Genomic DNA, 14,580 nt, shown 5'->3' on the forward strand with positions numbered 1-14,580 from the left:
AGTTGCCAATTTTGTGCCCTATTAAAATAATACTGGTAAAAAAGCCAACATTGCAGCACTTTGCCCTTAACACCATGCTGATATGTTCAAAGTGTGTCCTATAGGATATGCTGTGGTGGATAAAAAAGAACTACATTATGTTTCACTCCGTCTTGAATCACATGTTTTTATGTTGTTGGAAACCTTGGCCCCAATCAGGACTTCATGAGACAGATGGGACATTTAACCTTGCTTTCAGCTGCAAAGACATCATCCTTACCTTTGACTTTGATTTTCCCTCTACCTTTCTGCTAATGGTCATTTGACACTTGTATGGCGTTGCTCCCTGCCTGCAAGCTTCTGGCACCCCCCTCTGCTTTGCTACTCTGCTTTGCCAGCTCTTGCCAGCCACATACTTAGCATTGTCTTGCACATATTAGAAAGGCGGACCATTTGTTCTCATACTATGTTAAACTTTGAAACTAAGTATACACTTCTATCATATGGTTTTCACTTCTTTATTTTTCCTTTTTATTAAAAATAAATCACCAGAAAATACAGATTTTTGGAAGGCCATGATTCCATTTTTTTAAAAGACCCACAATCTTTTCATACAACATCCATGGTTGTTGACTTTAAGTCAGCCCTGTTCCGCTGACTTCAGTGCAGTTACGTCATCCTGTGCAAACAGGAGACCTATCCCAGTATGGTTAAAAAGAACAGATATTTATCAGGATATTTTTCATCTTGCTTAGTCAAGTGACTGCTTTCTTTTTTTTCCAACCAAGTCCCTAAAAAACGTCTCTTTTTAAAAAAACAAAAGTAGTTTGAGAGACCTGAGTATCTGCCAACTAGAAATACTTATATATTGCTATATAAAGATCCTGATCTTCTTAATTTAATCTAATTTTCTGTGGATTTAGGAAGATACTTTCTTCAACTTTTAGGGAAAAATAACTAATACATGAGTTGCACGAAACTGAGAAAGGTTTATATATAAAAGGAAAGGTTAGATATTAAATAAAAAAGTTCTGTTAGCTCATCTAAAAAGAGACACCTTCCAAAAGGAGATGTAATATTAAAGTAAGTCAAATTGATATTGCTCTTTTTTTCTCAGTTGTATGACACTTTTGTTCCTCCTTCTCAAAATCTAGTCTTTCCAGAACTGCTTAAACAATGACGTTCCGATAAGCTATTATCAATAGGGACTGATCACTGTAGGAGATGCCAAGTAATGAAAAGCAGCCGAGTGGAAGGAAAAAATATGGTGTGATCTCCTGTGATGATCCACTGGGAAGAACTAGCAAAGAATAACAGCAAAAAAAAGAAAAGAAATAAATTATCTGCTTGTGGCATACGAGGAGCTGACAAGAAAAGAAGGCCTGATTCGACTCTTAGATGAAAGTGCATGTCTCACAGCAGGAAGGCAAAAAGTTATTTAAAGGAAGATAAAAACTGTATTGCAAATATGGAACTACATTAAAGTTATCCTGATTACTTAGTTTGATGGGTCTGTTCATACTAATATGGGAGAGAGGAACCTGGTGCTAAGGCTCTGTTTTTGGACGACTGCATCATAATGATATTTCTACATGTATACTACTGGATGGGCCAAGATCTCTTTTGAGATCTAAGGAAAGAAAAGAATCTACCAAAAGGGAAAGAAGTCTCATCCTCAGAGATGGTAACAGACCTAACACAGACATTTTGTTAAAATCCATTTCCTGGCTGCCACCAAAGTAGCTTAATTATGCATGAAAAGAGTTTTATGAACAGAACACATCTGTTTGCATACATTGGTTATCAAAGCTTCTGATATTCTTAAGGTATTGTATTTTATTTTTTTAACCCTTGTCTCCATTTTAAATAAAATGCTATTTACTATTTAACACCCATAGCAAACTTGAATACATTCATGAAAGGTTTCTTATTGACACCACTTGTCAGCAAGAAATGGAACCACAGACTTCCTTAGCTGACAAAAGAAAATCTAACTTCAGTTTTACAAGTCAGAGTTTAAAAGTCCCAGAATTTTACAAAATGATCCTTTGGAAAAAAAAAAAAAGTAGTAACAATGGCTTTTTAGTATTTTGTTTTTACATTGTACTTTATTAAATGTTTCTGAAAGTTTCAGTATGTCGTGATGATTTTACAAAGATCATAGAATCATAGAATCACAGAACAGTTTGGGTTGGAAGAGAACTTCAAAGGTCGTATAGTTCAATTCCCGCTGCCTTGGGCAGGGATATCTCTACTAGAGCAGGTTGCTCAAAGGTTCATCCAACCTTATCTCAAACATTTCCAGTAATGGCGCATCCACAACTTCTCTGGGCAACCTGGTCCAGTGTCTTACCACCCTCATTGTAAAAAAAAATGTCTTCCTTATGTCCAATCTAAATCTACCCTCTTGCTGTTTAAAACCATTTCCCCTTGTCTTGTCAATATAGGCACAGGTAAAATGTCTCTCTCCGTCTTTCTTATAAGCCCTCTTTATATATTGAATGGTTGCAATAAGGTCTCCTCAGAGCCTCCTCTTCTTCAGGCTGAACAACTGCAACTCTCTCAGCCTTTCTTCAGAGGAGAGGTGCTCCAGCCCTCTGGCCATTTTCATGGTCCTCCTCTGGACCTTCTCTAACAGATCTATGACTGCCTTGTGCTGAGGACCCCAGAAGTGAATGTAGTACCCTGGTGGGGTCTCCCAAAAGCAGAGTAGAAGGCCAGAATCACCTCCCTCAACCTGCCGTTCACACTTCTTTTGAGGTAGCCCAGGGTATGACAGGCTTTCTGGGCTGCAAGTGGACATTGTTGGGTCATGTCAAATTTTTCACCCACCAAATTCAATAGATAAATTATATCTGTTCAAATTGTAAATGAAGAAAAAAACCCCATTTATTACTTATTTAACGTATACTCTGCTGTTTTGTTGTGTCAAAATCAACTGTACTCTGGATTAGATGCACTTTGACACCTTTCACACAGCCATATACTATACACACAGCTATACTTTTCACACTGCCAAAAATAATATCTTCCATGACTTTGCTAGTAATATTGAGGCATCCTGAGCTACTCATTTATTTCAAACATCTAGGACTAAGTTTGGGTTTGCAGGATCACAAAATTAACATAGCTTTTCTGGGCCAGGCTATTCCTTTCTCTAAGATTAAAGCACATTTACATTTCTATTATTTCTTGTTTTAAAATTCTAGTCCGACTCAGAAATGGAAGCAAAATGAATTTCTAACACAAAAATACCTCATCCACTGAAATACAAGAGCCTAAAGAGCCTAAATCCTTTATCCTCTTAACACAGAAATGGTAGTGGTACTTTAAAAATATGCAAACCAAAGCACTTAAGGGCCAAGTTAATCACATATAAATATTAGGCAAAATAAGTGTGACCTTATAGATGAGAAAATCTAGTAGCTTCTTAAAAGGGTGCTTGCTGAGAAAGGAAGATGAGTCTCTTATTTTTCCTCCATTTTGCTTTCCCTGGAAGCTAGTAAAAAGCTGGAAAAATGAGGTAAGGGTGGGAAGGGTGCTCTGTCTTCCCTCTTACGGTAGCAGCAAGCTTCAAGATGCACAGAAGCTCTGGAATATAACTTCATGCTAGTCTAAGGTAGGGATTTGGTTATCCTGGAGTCTCTCTTTCATCATCTCAAGCAAGCAACTCAGCCCTTTAGGGGTCAGATGTTCCTTTGGATATTGAGCTTGCCACTGTAACACAAAATCTGTTAGATGTTCTTTGGGTTACTACAATGTGCTCTTCAGGAGGAAATGTTATAAAGAAGCTTCCATGGGTGGGTAGGGAGAGGGAATGATTTTAAAAGAGAAATGTGTACAGAAAATACAAGAACTAAGCCAAAAGAAAGAGAAAACAAAAAGAAAGCACTCAAAATAGTAAAAAATACCATGCGTACACTAAATGAAGTCTGAAAAAAAACCCCTCAAAACAGTAACATTAAGCAATAACAGGTAGGAAGGCATAATAAAGATTCAGTATCAGTTTTTCTTAAACAGCACCATAAATTGGAACATAAATGCCTTATTTTACAATCAAGTAGTGAGGGAAAAAGCTGGAGAAGAACAAATTTGTCACTTTATCAGCCTGTCTTTCACTAATCACAGCATCATTATGGTACTGCTTTCCCTAATCTTAAAAATGTCATTATTTATCTAATTATTCTATTTCATTACTATACAGAAAGTAATAAAATGCTTTCTGTAATACAAAATACAAAATTTGTTTCTAAAAAAATAATGATCTTTGGTAGTATTACCAGCTTGCGTATTATATAGTGTGGTTGTTTAAGCAGTCAGAGGTATAATTGAAAAAACCCAGCCATAGTCAATAAAAAGGCAGTTCTACCAACCTCATCAATAAGAGCTTATTACCACCTGGAATTTGAGCCTTGTGATTCAGTTGTTTGAAATTTCTGCACAGCAATTCACTAATAGGAACCAGCCTGCCAATGAACATTCATTTACAACACAGAATCGATAAGCTTTATTGTATGATTATTGTTTTCACTGAGAATTAGTTCCCCTCTTTTTTAACAGTATGGTTTCAAAATAATTAACATACATCTCAAAAGAAGCATGAAAAAGTTTAATTTGTCTCTCCAAGAAACAGCAGGGATGATTTTAAAAGAATCTCTAGGATACTCAGTATCACCACTGAAACTGAAATGCACGTGGTCAATTTTAGGGTTTTTCTACAGTTAAATTGAGATGCAGACACTATGAATAAACGGTAAAAGGCTGGAAAACATTTCCTGAGTCATCACAGAAACTGTTCACCTCATTATAGTTCATATGTTGCTGAAAGTATTTAAATATCCTTAAAAAACACCATCTAATCCCCAAGACCAGAAGAAAACCTGAGTTCCTGCATCTAGGTACATGTTCTAACCATTTTTCACCTCCAACGTGGATCAAGACCTGGAAAGACAAATGGCTTCCTTTCCCCCGCCGCCATTCCCATACCATCTGAATTAAAGTCCTAATGCTTTACTATAGACCCAGAGCTGGATTAGTGGGGTGACTGGTAACAAAGTTATACCTCAGTAGGTAAATCTGAATATCATCTCTGTGCCTCAGTTTTTCTTCTGGGAAATAGATGAATGAGATCTCTCCATCTTACAAAGACTTTGTGAAAATGCTTATTTACAAATCTGTTATATACTCTGGTGAAGTAATGCCACAGAGAAGATGAGAGATGTCAGAGAAATCTGCCTTCAAAACAAGACTTCAATAGTGTGTGTTACATAAAACATGAGAATGTATATTTAACAATGAGGAATACACCTATTGTTGGGTAGCTGCTCATTAAGAAGACACTCTGTGATGAGGAGACAGGGTTCCAACGGGGAAAAGAAATGACATATAAACATATGGTTAAAAACTGTACCATAAGATACAAGCACAGGAAGATAGATTTTTCCTATTTTTGAGCACTTGACTTCATAGCCTTAAAATGTTCACTTGTGCCTTCTGCATGAATATATGAATGTATTCGCAAACTCTATCAGTTATATTAAGGTATTGCGTAATCCACTACAAAACTGTCTGAAGGTACAAGGAAGGGGTGTGGGTGGGAAGGTTTAAACAGACAGATTAAAAATCCTTAATTTTTTTATTTTCTCTGCTCCTTTGTTTCTTGTTTAGGCTTTCTTCACAGAGATGTAACTTCTACCAGCAACATCCTTCACCTAGTAGCTCAGTTGCATCCTTTATTAAAACCATGAATACAAGCTCTATAAATATCTAGACAGATATTGCTTTCAGTGTCCAAGTGTTGAAGAAAAAGGATGGCAAAATCATGTTCATAAGTCAGTGCTGAAGGTTTCAGGTTCACAACAGGGACACTTTCGCCGAAGCGAGCAAAGGGAGCTGTAAATCATGTCTCTCTCCGCCATCCTGATCCCTTGCTCTGGATGATTGACTTAGTAAATTCATGTAGAGTTTCCTTGGGACACAGCAAATGCAATTCCCCTTAACAGCTTCACATAATCTGTGCTAAAAACGTTGCTATGCAGAGGCACTCTATCAGTAAAATCTTTTGTACCTTCCTTTAAACTGCTTTCCCAGTCTGTATTTTGGAGATTATATACAATGTGGACAAAGTTAGCCCCATTCAGTTTCCTCTTTGCAATCTTCATCCAAGTATACATAAAAATCACTGTATTTCTTCAGGTCAATTTTGGCTTAAATCTTTAAGTCACTGATTATGACTTTCCCCACCTACCTTAAACAAGGAGCAAAATCCAATCATACCATTTATATGTGAAATTAAATTTTAGTGGTAAAGGTTAGACAAAAGGTTGGCATTATATTTCATTACAGAACTTCCTATTTTCATTGCCTGGAGAGTCATTGGGATTCTCTTATCCCTATCTTATGTAAAAGAAGCTTTAAGTTTTCTTCTGCTAATGGAAATTAGCTTGTCTCAAGAGTAATGCTATTTTTTTTTTCATTTATTAGAGCATTTTGATCACATTACATATAATTTCACTGGTTTTGTATTAGACCCAATTTTCACAGGTTCATAACTAACAGAAAGCCTTTAAAATTTTGAAAGTTATATGATTCCATTTTTGTAAAGTAAAATGCACAAGGCACTAACACATCTCGTGCTGACAGTTTAACTCCTGCAATATCAGATGCAAATGAAATGAAATCTGTTCAGCAGCTGGCAGCAAATTTTGAACAATGCAGCCCTACTACCACAAGCTGCATTACACTGAAGTTCTCCATCATGAAGTGCGCATTACTAAGATATTATTTAAACTTGACTGATTAAAAGAATGCTGGAAGAATGTCTGCTTAAGATGTGCTTTGTAATCCTGTAAATGTTCTGAGAAGGAGCTTTGCTGTGTACAAAGATCTAATATAGAAAAAGGAAACTGTACTTCAGGAGGATTAGGTAGCTCAGGAGGCTTATCATAGTGGAAATAGGGGTCTTTTATCACTTAGTCACCTCTTAAATTCAGTCCTGTTCAGTAGTGACTGAAAATCATTGCTGCTTAGTGACATATGAAATGAGTTTGGGTTTTAGCCCAGATTGTAACTGGAAAGCATCCACATCATAAAAGGCAGAACCACAAATGTCTTTAATCTGCACGCTTATTGACAATTTTCCCAGATCTGACCTAAACAGTGAATGTGCTTCCAGAGCTTAACTACCGTCTTAGCTGAAGAAACCGTCTCTTCATGTAAGAGCAGGATGGCAGAACAGGGTAGGGAAATGCTGTTCTAGTCACAAAGTACCTGCACTGGCTGAATATCTTCTTTGCCAGAGATGTTGGCTGAACATCTTTCATGATAACAAAAACAGCTTAAAAATAAATCTTCCATACTTGAGACGTATACCAGTATAAATTCAGGAAAGCAAGGTTAAGGAGTGCCCTATTAGAATCAGTCATCACTTTCCAGATTTTTAGTTCCATCTTTCAAGTTTTCAGGCTCAGCTAAGTTTATGTTACATTCATAATAGCTAGATAAAACTATCTGATTATCTGCCACTTCTGATAATGTGGCATCATTCTGCTTTGCTTATCTGTTAAATTGACTTTGCACTGTTACAAATGACTACATCAGGTGAAAAACAATGATAAATTAGATTTATCTCTGTGTAAAAGACTTTTTTTTTCTGAAAAAAAAAAATAAGGATAGCTCATTTTTTTTTTCTCAAAGCAACAGGATTTTTTTTTCTTTTCCTTTTGTATTACTAACGTTTATGTTGATTTTTAGCATAATTCAGAATTCTCAGAAGATTTCTGGTATATTTTTAGATTGATCCTAATAGAGCAGGATCCTAAACAGAGGTTAAAAAATTATAAAATTATAAAACTATAAATTAAAATAAAGATCTAAGAATTCACAGTAACATCCACTAACAATTATATGTAAATGAAAAGGCACAGATTTCAGATGAAACTTACCAATACTATGCTGTTTCCCAGAAAGAGAATAGTTACTGCTCAATCCGGGAAACAACATTAAAAAAACCTCGCATCTAGGAATACAATTTCAGGGCAGAATAACTTGAAATGCATATTACAATTATATTTTACTTACTTTGTAATTAAAAATAATAAGTCCATTTTAAAAGCTCACAGGCTAGTATGTTTAAAATAACTATATTAAAATGAGAAAGAAAATGCTTTTACTAAGAAACTGAAGACAGATGAAAGGCTATTATGAAGGCATATAAAAATTGAGAAATTAGGGGAATGTAAAATGCTTCAGAATCTCAAACACTCCTTGGCTGTAACATTTAGACATTTCTTTTTGTTTTGTGAATGCTTTAGACTACGATACCTTTAATGAGAGCAAGAATTTTACTAAAAGTCTTGTGGGCATAGTTCAGTTTTCTGTCTCCTAAATATCTTACAATTTCCCAAAAGTAGCTTTCATTTTGTTTCTGAAAACATACTTTGCATTTAAGTAAAACAGTGGTACATCTATTACTAAAACAGAGAAAAAAGACACAAGGGTCACCAAAAATGGTTCATATTGAATTGGAATGGTTTCCACTTGGACCCTTGTTCACATCACTCCAGAGCTGAACAGAAGTTAAAAGTAGGGGAGGTGATGAATCTACATATATTATCTATTTAAACGTACACACATTCTTCAGATAAAAGGCATATAAGCATTTATTTTTTATCACCTCATATTTAGGCACTGTAGGACTTAAGAGCTACAGCATAATTCTGCTCATATGTATTGATATAATATATTTTACAACACTGAGAAATCTAATTACGGAACAAGTAAATTAGATGTTTCCACAAAGGTCTGGAGTTGAGTTGGCGGAACTTTTGCCCTTCCCTTCCTCCTTGAAAGTGCCATGTGAAGATACATGTTTACAAACAATTCTTTATCATGATAACAGCTGAATCAAAGAAAAACAGTGTGAAAAGTGGTCTGATTTTCAGTTAGTCATACCAGACTGTAAACTAGTTGTCATTTCTCAATGAAATATACTTTACTTCTGTCTTGCAGTATTTCATTACAGGCCACATATCGCCCCAGAGGGTTATGTAGCAGAGTATCACAAATGCTTGGACAAGTCATAAATGTTCCTTAGGTAAGGTTCAATTTATTCAGATATCTAAGATCTCAATTACATAAGCAGTTTTAGGCACAGTGCCCTCATCCAGCACAATGATCCAGATATTACAGTTAAGACTTCCACATCACTTATTGAGTCAAGGAAATATTACCAAATCTTGCACTACTGCTTTTACCTTCTGAGCCATTTACCTTGGGCTAAATCAATTACTGGTTTGAAGTTAACTAAGTCAGTGAAGATTTGTTGAGGATCAAGCTCAGTAATTTAAAAAAATCTGATCTGAAAATGATGAACAATTAGACTGGCTTGACTAGCCATCTGAAAAAAAAGGCAGGAAGCCTCCTAGCCAAAGGAGGAGGAGGAAAACCAGGAGTTCTAAATACTCATGGTCATGTATGCTACCAGATGAGTTCCAAGTGGTCACTACATTTGTCATCACTATTTTCTAACTGTGACAATAAATCAGAAAAAAAGCCCACGCACACCTATCAAGTGGAGCAATGGCATGGTCTCCTCTCTGTATTCACAGATTAAATACAGAAACCCTTCTGCATTTCATTTCAGTCAAAGAGATTCTGTGAGTCAGTGGAAAAGAAAATCAATGCAGTACTGAACTCTTTTTTAAACAGGAACTAAGATTACATACCAAAATTAAAAAAAAAAAAAAACTGGGACAAAAGACAGAAATTTAATACAATTCTATGTTATAGATCTCTGCACAAAGCAAAATATGGTCTTATTCTTAAGAAAAAGATCAACATTTAGATGTCATCTAAACGTTTCCTCAAAAAACTTGCTTCCTCATCTGCAGTTTGTTTCATTTTTTATTTATTTTTTAGGTGCCTGTTTTACATTTATACATTAAAATGGTTTCAAACAAAATATTTTTTCTGAAGATAGATACCAGTGGAAATTCAACTCCAAATTTCAGTAACACTCTGGCTATTGAAATGTAATGAGACTGTAAAATTTTCCTGAATTCATTTAACAGACTTAAGGGTTACAATTTCTCTTCTAGATTAAACAGCTTAATTTTTCTCATGTAACATTAAATGTAGCAAGAGAGCACTGTATTATTTAGTAAAGAAAACCTATTTAAGATACCATTAGCATCTTCAGAATTTGTCATCACTGTAGTATCACAGAATTATAGAATCATAGAATGGTTTGAGCTGGAAGGGACCTTTAAAGATCACCTAGTCCAATCCCCCCTGCCATGGGCAGGGACATCTTTCACTAAATCAGGTTGCTCAAAGCCCCGTTCAACTGACCTTGAACACTTTCAGTAATCGGGCATCTACAGCCTCTCTGAGTAACTTGTTCCAGTGTTTCACCATCCTCATTGTAAAAAAATGCTTCCTAATATCTAAGCCCTTTCAGTTTAAAAATGTTGCCTCTTGTCCTGTCACTGCAGCTTCTGATAAAAAGTCTCTCTCTGACTGTCTTATAAGCCCCTTTTAAGTACTGAAAGGCCACAATAAGGTCTCCTCGGAGCCTTCTCTTCTCCAGGCTGAACAAACCCAACTCTCTCAGCCTTTCTTCATGGGAGAGGTGCACCAGCCCTCTGACCATTTTCATCGTCCTCCTCTGCACCTGCTCTAACAGGTCTAAGTCTGTCTTGTGCTGAGGAACCCAGAACTGAATGTAATACCCAGGTAGGGTCTCACGAGAATGGAATAGAGGAGGAGTGTAGCATGAGAGTCTCTTGCTTCTGTTTGCTTCAGTGACAAGTTCCTTTGTTCCTCTAGACTGACTTTTAAAGGTCATATCTGATTTTGTTTCAAAATATGAATTAATTTTAGCAAATAGTTTTTTTCTTTTCTTCAGCATCTCAGAGGAACACGAAACGGTTGAGGTTGGAAGGGACCTCTAGAGCTTATCCTGTCCAACCCCCCTGCCCAAGCAGGGCTACCTGGAGCCCAGGACAATATCCAAGGTTTGAGACTCTCCCACCTCTCTGGACAAACTGTGCCAGTGCTTTGTCACCTTCACAGTAAAAAATGTATTTCCTTATATTCAAAGAAAACCTCCTGTGTCTCAGTTTGTGACCATTGCTTTTTGTTACTGGGAACCAATGAGAGCAGCCTGGCCTCATCCTCTTTGTACCCTCCCTTCAGGTATTTATACACACTAATACGATCTGCCTTCAGCCTTCTCGTCTCGAGGCAGAACAGAGCTCTACTCCCAGCTCTCTCAGTCTTTCCTCATAGGAGAGATACTCCAGTCCCTTAATTCACATAATGAAGATATCCAGACAAGGCCATCACTCTACAGTTTCCTAGCTTGTGCCAGACTACAATTTCTGAGACTTTTTACACTTAAACCATTCAGTTGTGATTGTTCCACAAAGGATTAAGAATTGATACGTAGTTTTGCCACTTTTAACAGAACAGTAAACATCCATTTGCAAAAGGGGTGTTGAATTAGTGTATTTCCACACAGATTGCAAGGCATGCAAGTCTACAGGGGGCTCCAAAACCCTCTGCAGTGATCTGTTTCAGATTAAATTAGTGTAGTGCAATTTACAGTAAAAACAATTTCTGAACATATCCATTTCTCTTCCTATAGTCAATAAGGAATGAAGGAATGAAGGCAAGGAAGAAGGGAGGAAGGAAGAAAAGGATAATATTGCATTCATTCATACATTCATCATTTATTTTTCCATTTTTAGACTGTAAGATTATTTCATCTGCTCTCATATGAATTATAATTAACAGTATTAATAAGGTCCTTAGCCTACACTGAAAGAAAATTAATATTATTAGCCAGAGAATAACTCTCTAAGGCATGTCACATGCAGTAACATTATAACTGTGAACATTTTAAACACTGAATTCTATTAAACACACATCAGTATGTAAAAGCAGTAGGCATACATAGTCCCAAAGCTTACTCAGAGACTTTGTATTTCATATTTTTGACATGGACTGTAATCATACTCTTCAGCATTGGTTTAACAAGTCACAAACATGAAACATTCCAAGAAGTATTTTATTCACTTGTCTTACAGGTTTTTCTCCTCCTAGCATGGAGATTGCTCTATAATTGAATTATTGCCAAATACGTAATTGATTCTCAATAAATAAACAAAGGAAAATGCAGAATTGCCTTTTAGAATTCTTAGTCTGAGTGGACTTCTCTGTCTTACTAGAAAGGCTGTTGCTTTTTCTCTTGCAAACGGCAGCCAAAGCCTTCTTTCTGATTACAGCTGATCTCTCAAATCAGGAATAATATTTCATTTGCATCTAATAGTCCAATATTGATATAACTTTTTCATCACTGGTAGCTGACAATCCTGACTTCTACTTCTACTTCTGACCTCTCTTCTACTCTTTCTTTTTTTAATCATTCACAAGGGTTTTCCACAATGCTTCCCACTCAGCAGATAACACATTTTAAGTTTCTTTTAGAACTGAGTTAAAGTTGGTGCTTCTTTTCCTATCAGATGCCAAACATTTCTGATGTTGTTCTATAATGCAGTTTTCCATACACTCATTTTTTCTTCCTATGCTTGCGTTGTCTTTAATTGGAAGTTTTTGCCGCATATTGTTATATCTGAGCTATTTTGTTCTTATTGCTTTTGCAAGTAACATGCATCTATGCATACATACTAATTTATTTCCAGTGAATGATAAAACCTTCCTTTGTGGAAAGCTTATCATTTTCACTTTTTCAGCTTTTCCAGGCAATTTTGTTTGACTTTTCTACTGTAACATCTTCAGAGGCATTCCAAGAAAATACTGGTTACTGACATAAGTAGTATAGTGAATAAATCTACTTTGTCTGACACAGTTGATGCATTAAGACTGGAATTTCCAGTGGAAGTTAATGGAAGCAAGTACTCCCTTCAACTGAAAAAAAAAGAAAAAAAAGCTATACTACTTCTTCAGATTCTTCTAAAAATGTCAGCCATAACTTCTTTTCATCATTCTAATAATGGAGGAGAAATTAACAGAGGAACTAAACATATTTTGTACCACCTGGAGTAAATATGCAATTTGTTAACAGAGGAGTCTTAGAAGACATAAGCAAAACCAAGTAACCAGATCCCCAGCTGAAAAAAAAATTTGATGCTTGTACACTAGTTTATGACCGATGAAGATCTGTTTCCTGATTGATTAAGCCAGGTCTGCTGCCCCTGAAGTTCCTGCAATGGATTGTAAAGGACAAGGGGGCCTACAGGAAAAATGGGGAGAGACTGTTCAGTAGGGCCTGTTGTGATAGGACGAGGGATAACGGTTTTAAAATAGAGGGAGGTAGATTTAGATTAGATATTAGGAAGAAATTTTTTACACTGAGGGTGGTGGAACACTGGAACAGGTTGCCCAGAGAGGTGGTGGATGCCCCATCCCTGGAAACGTTCAAGGCCAGGTTGGATGAGGCTCTGAGCAACCTGATCTGGTTGGAGATGTCCCTGCTCCTTGCAAGGGGCTTGGACTAGATGACCTTTGAAGGTCCCTTCCAAACCAAACCATTCTATGATTCTATGACAATACACAATACTCATGTATCTCCTCTCTGAGTTTGTTTGAAATTCCTATGTTATCATCACTAAATTTCTATCTCTGATTTCTCCCAAGCTTTTTTAATAATATGCCTCTGTCCTAAGAGCCTGTGGTCATTCTGGAAGACAGTAGTGGTTTTCAATCTGTTACTACCTTTGCATCGTTAAATAGCCTGAAACAGCAGCATGTCAGCTGCCTTGGTTTCCAACTTGCTGCTTAAACCTTGGAGCCACTCTCCTGAAGGAGGCAGCAAAATGTAACAGCAGCAACAAGTGATCGATTAGGCTAGAATAAAGATAGACAGTATGACCAGCTAATGCTCAGCATCTTACTGCAATACGAATGCGAACAGAAATGAAAACACATGCATACTTTTATGTAATGCAAGCACTTGATTGCCCAAATGCTGGTGGCCACTGAAAGAAGTGATAAAGATTCAGGGTGTAATACAACTGGAATGAAAGCGATTCTCTCTTTACAAAATCTGATTTACAAAACAGGGTTTTTTTTCTGTTATCTATCTCCTACATTGAAAACTCATCTTAAGTGTGTCACAGTTTTCCACAAGAGTTCTCCCCATTTTTTGCAAATATTGCATTAAATACGTTATAAATCTCTAAATGTACTGTGCTGCCTTTTGTCCTGTAGCTTCTGCAACTGCACTTCTTGATGCAAAATATGTAAAGATATATACGTGATGTTTAACTGCACATGCTTGCATAGTTTAAAAATACGTATGCACCAAAGCTGAGTATCTGTTTATAGCAACTTAATAAGGAAGCAACATTTTCTCGAAGAAAGCCAATTTGCAATCAGTTGTACTTAGAACAGAATCAACTTGGGGTATATGGGAAGAAGGAAGGTAAGCTCATCTTTAGCTCCTAATACTGTCATTCTCCAATGTGTTTATTTTCAAATATGAACTGTTAGTTGTTTTCACAGGTGATTATCTCTGGAACCAGAGAGTAACTCCAACACATCTAGAGATAAGGGAAGCCTGTTGAAAGATGTAACAAT

At 36.4% G+C, this 14,580-nt stretch overlaps 1 protein-coding gene across 12 annotated transcripts in view; it reads right to left on the minus strand.

Moving 5' to 3' along the window:
* STS (steroid sulfatase) overlaps positions 1-14,580 on the minus strand; it is a 111,895-nt gene that overhangs the window by 51,751 nt on the left and 45,564 nt on the right. The window lies entirely within an intron of this gene.

The sequence above is a fragment of the Chlamydotis macqueenii genome, chromosome 1 (genome assembly GCF_036417535.1).
Source record: "Chlamydotis macqueenii isolate bChlMac1 chromosome 1, bChlMac1.mat, whole genome shotgun sequence".
Classification (NCBI taxonomy): Eukaryota; Metazoa; Chordata; class Aves; order Otidiformes; family Otididae; genus Chlamydotis; species Chlamydotis macqueenii.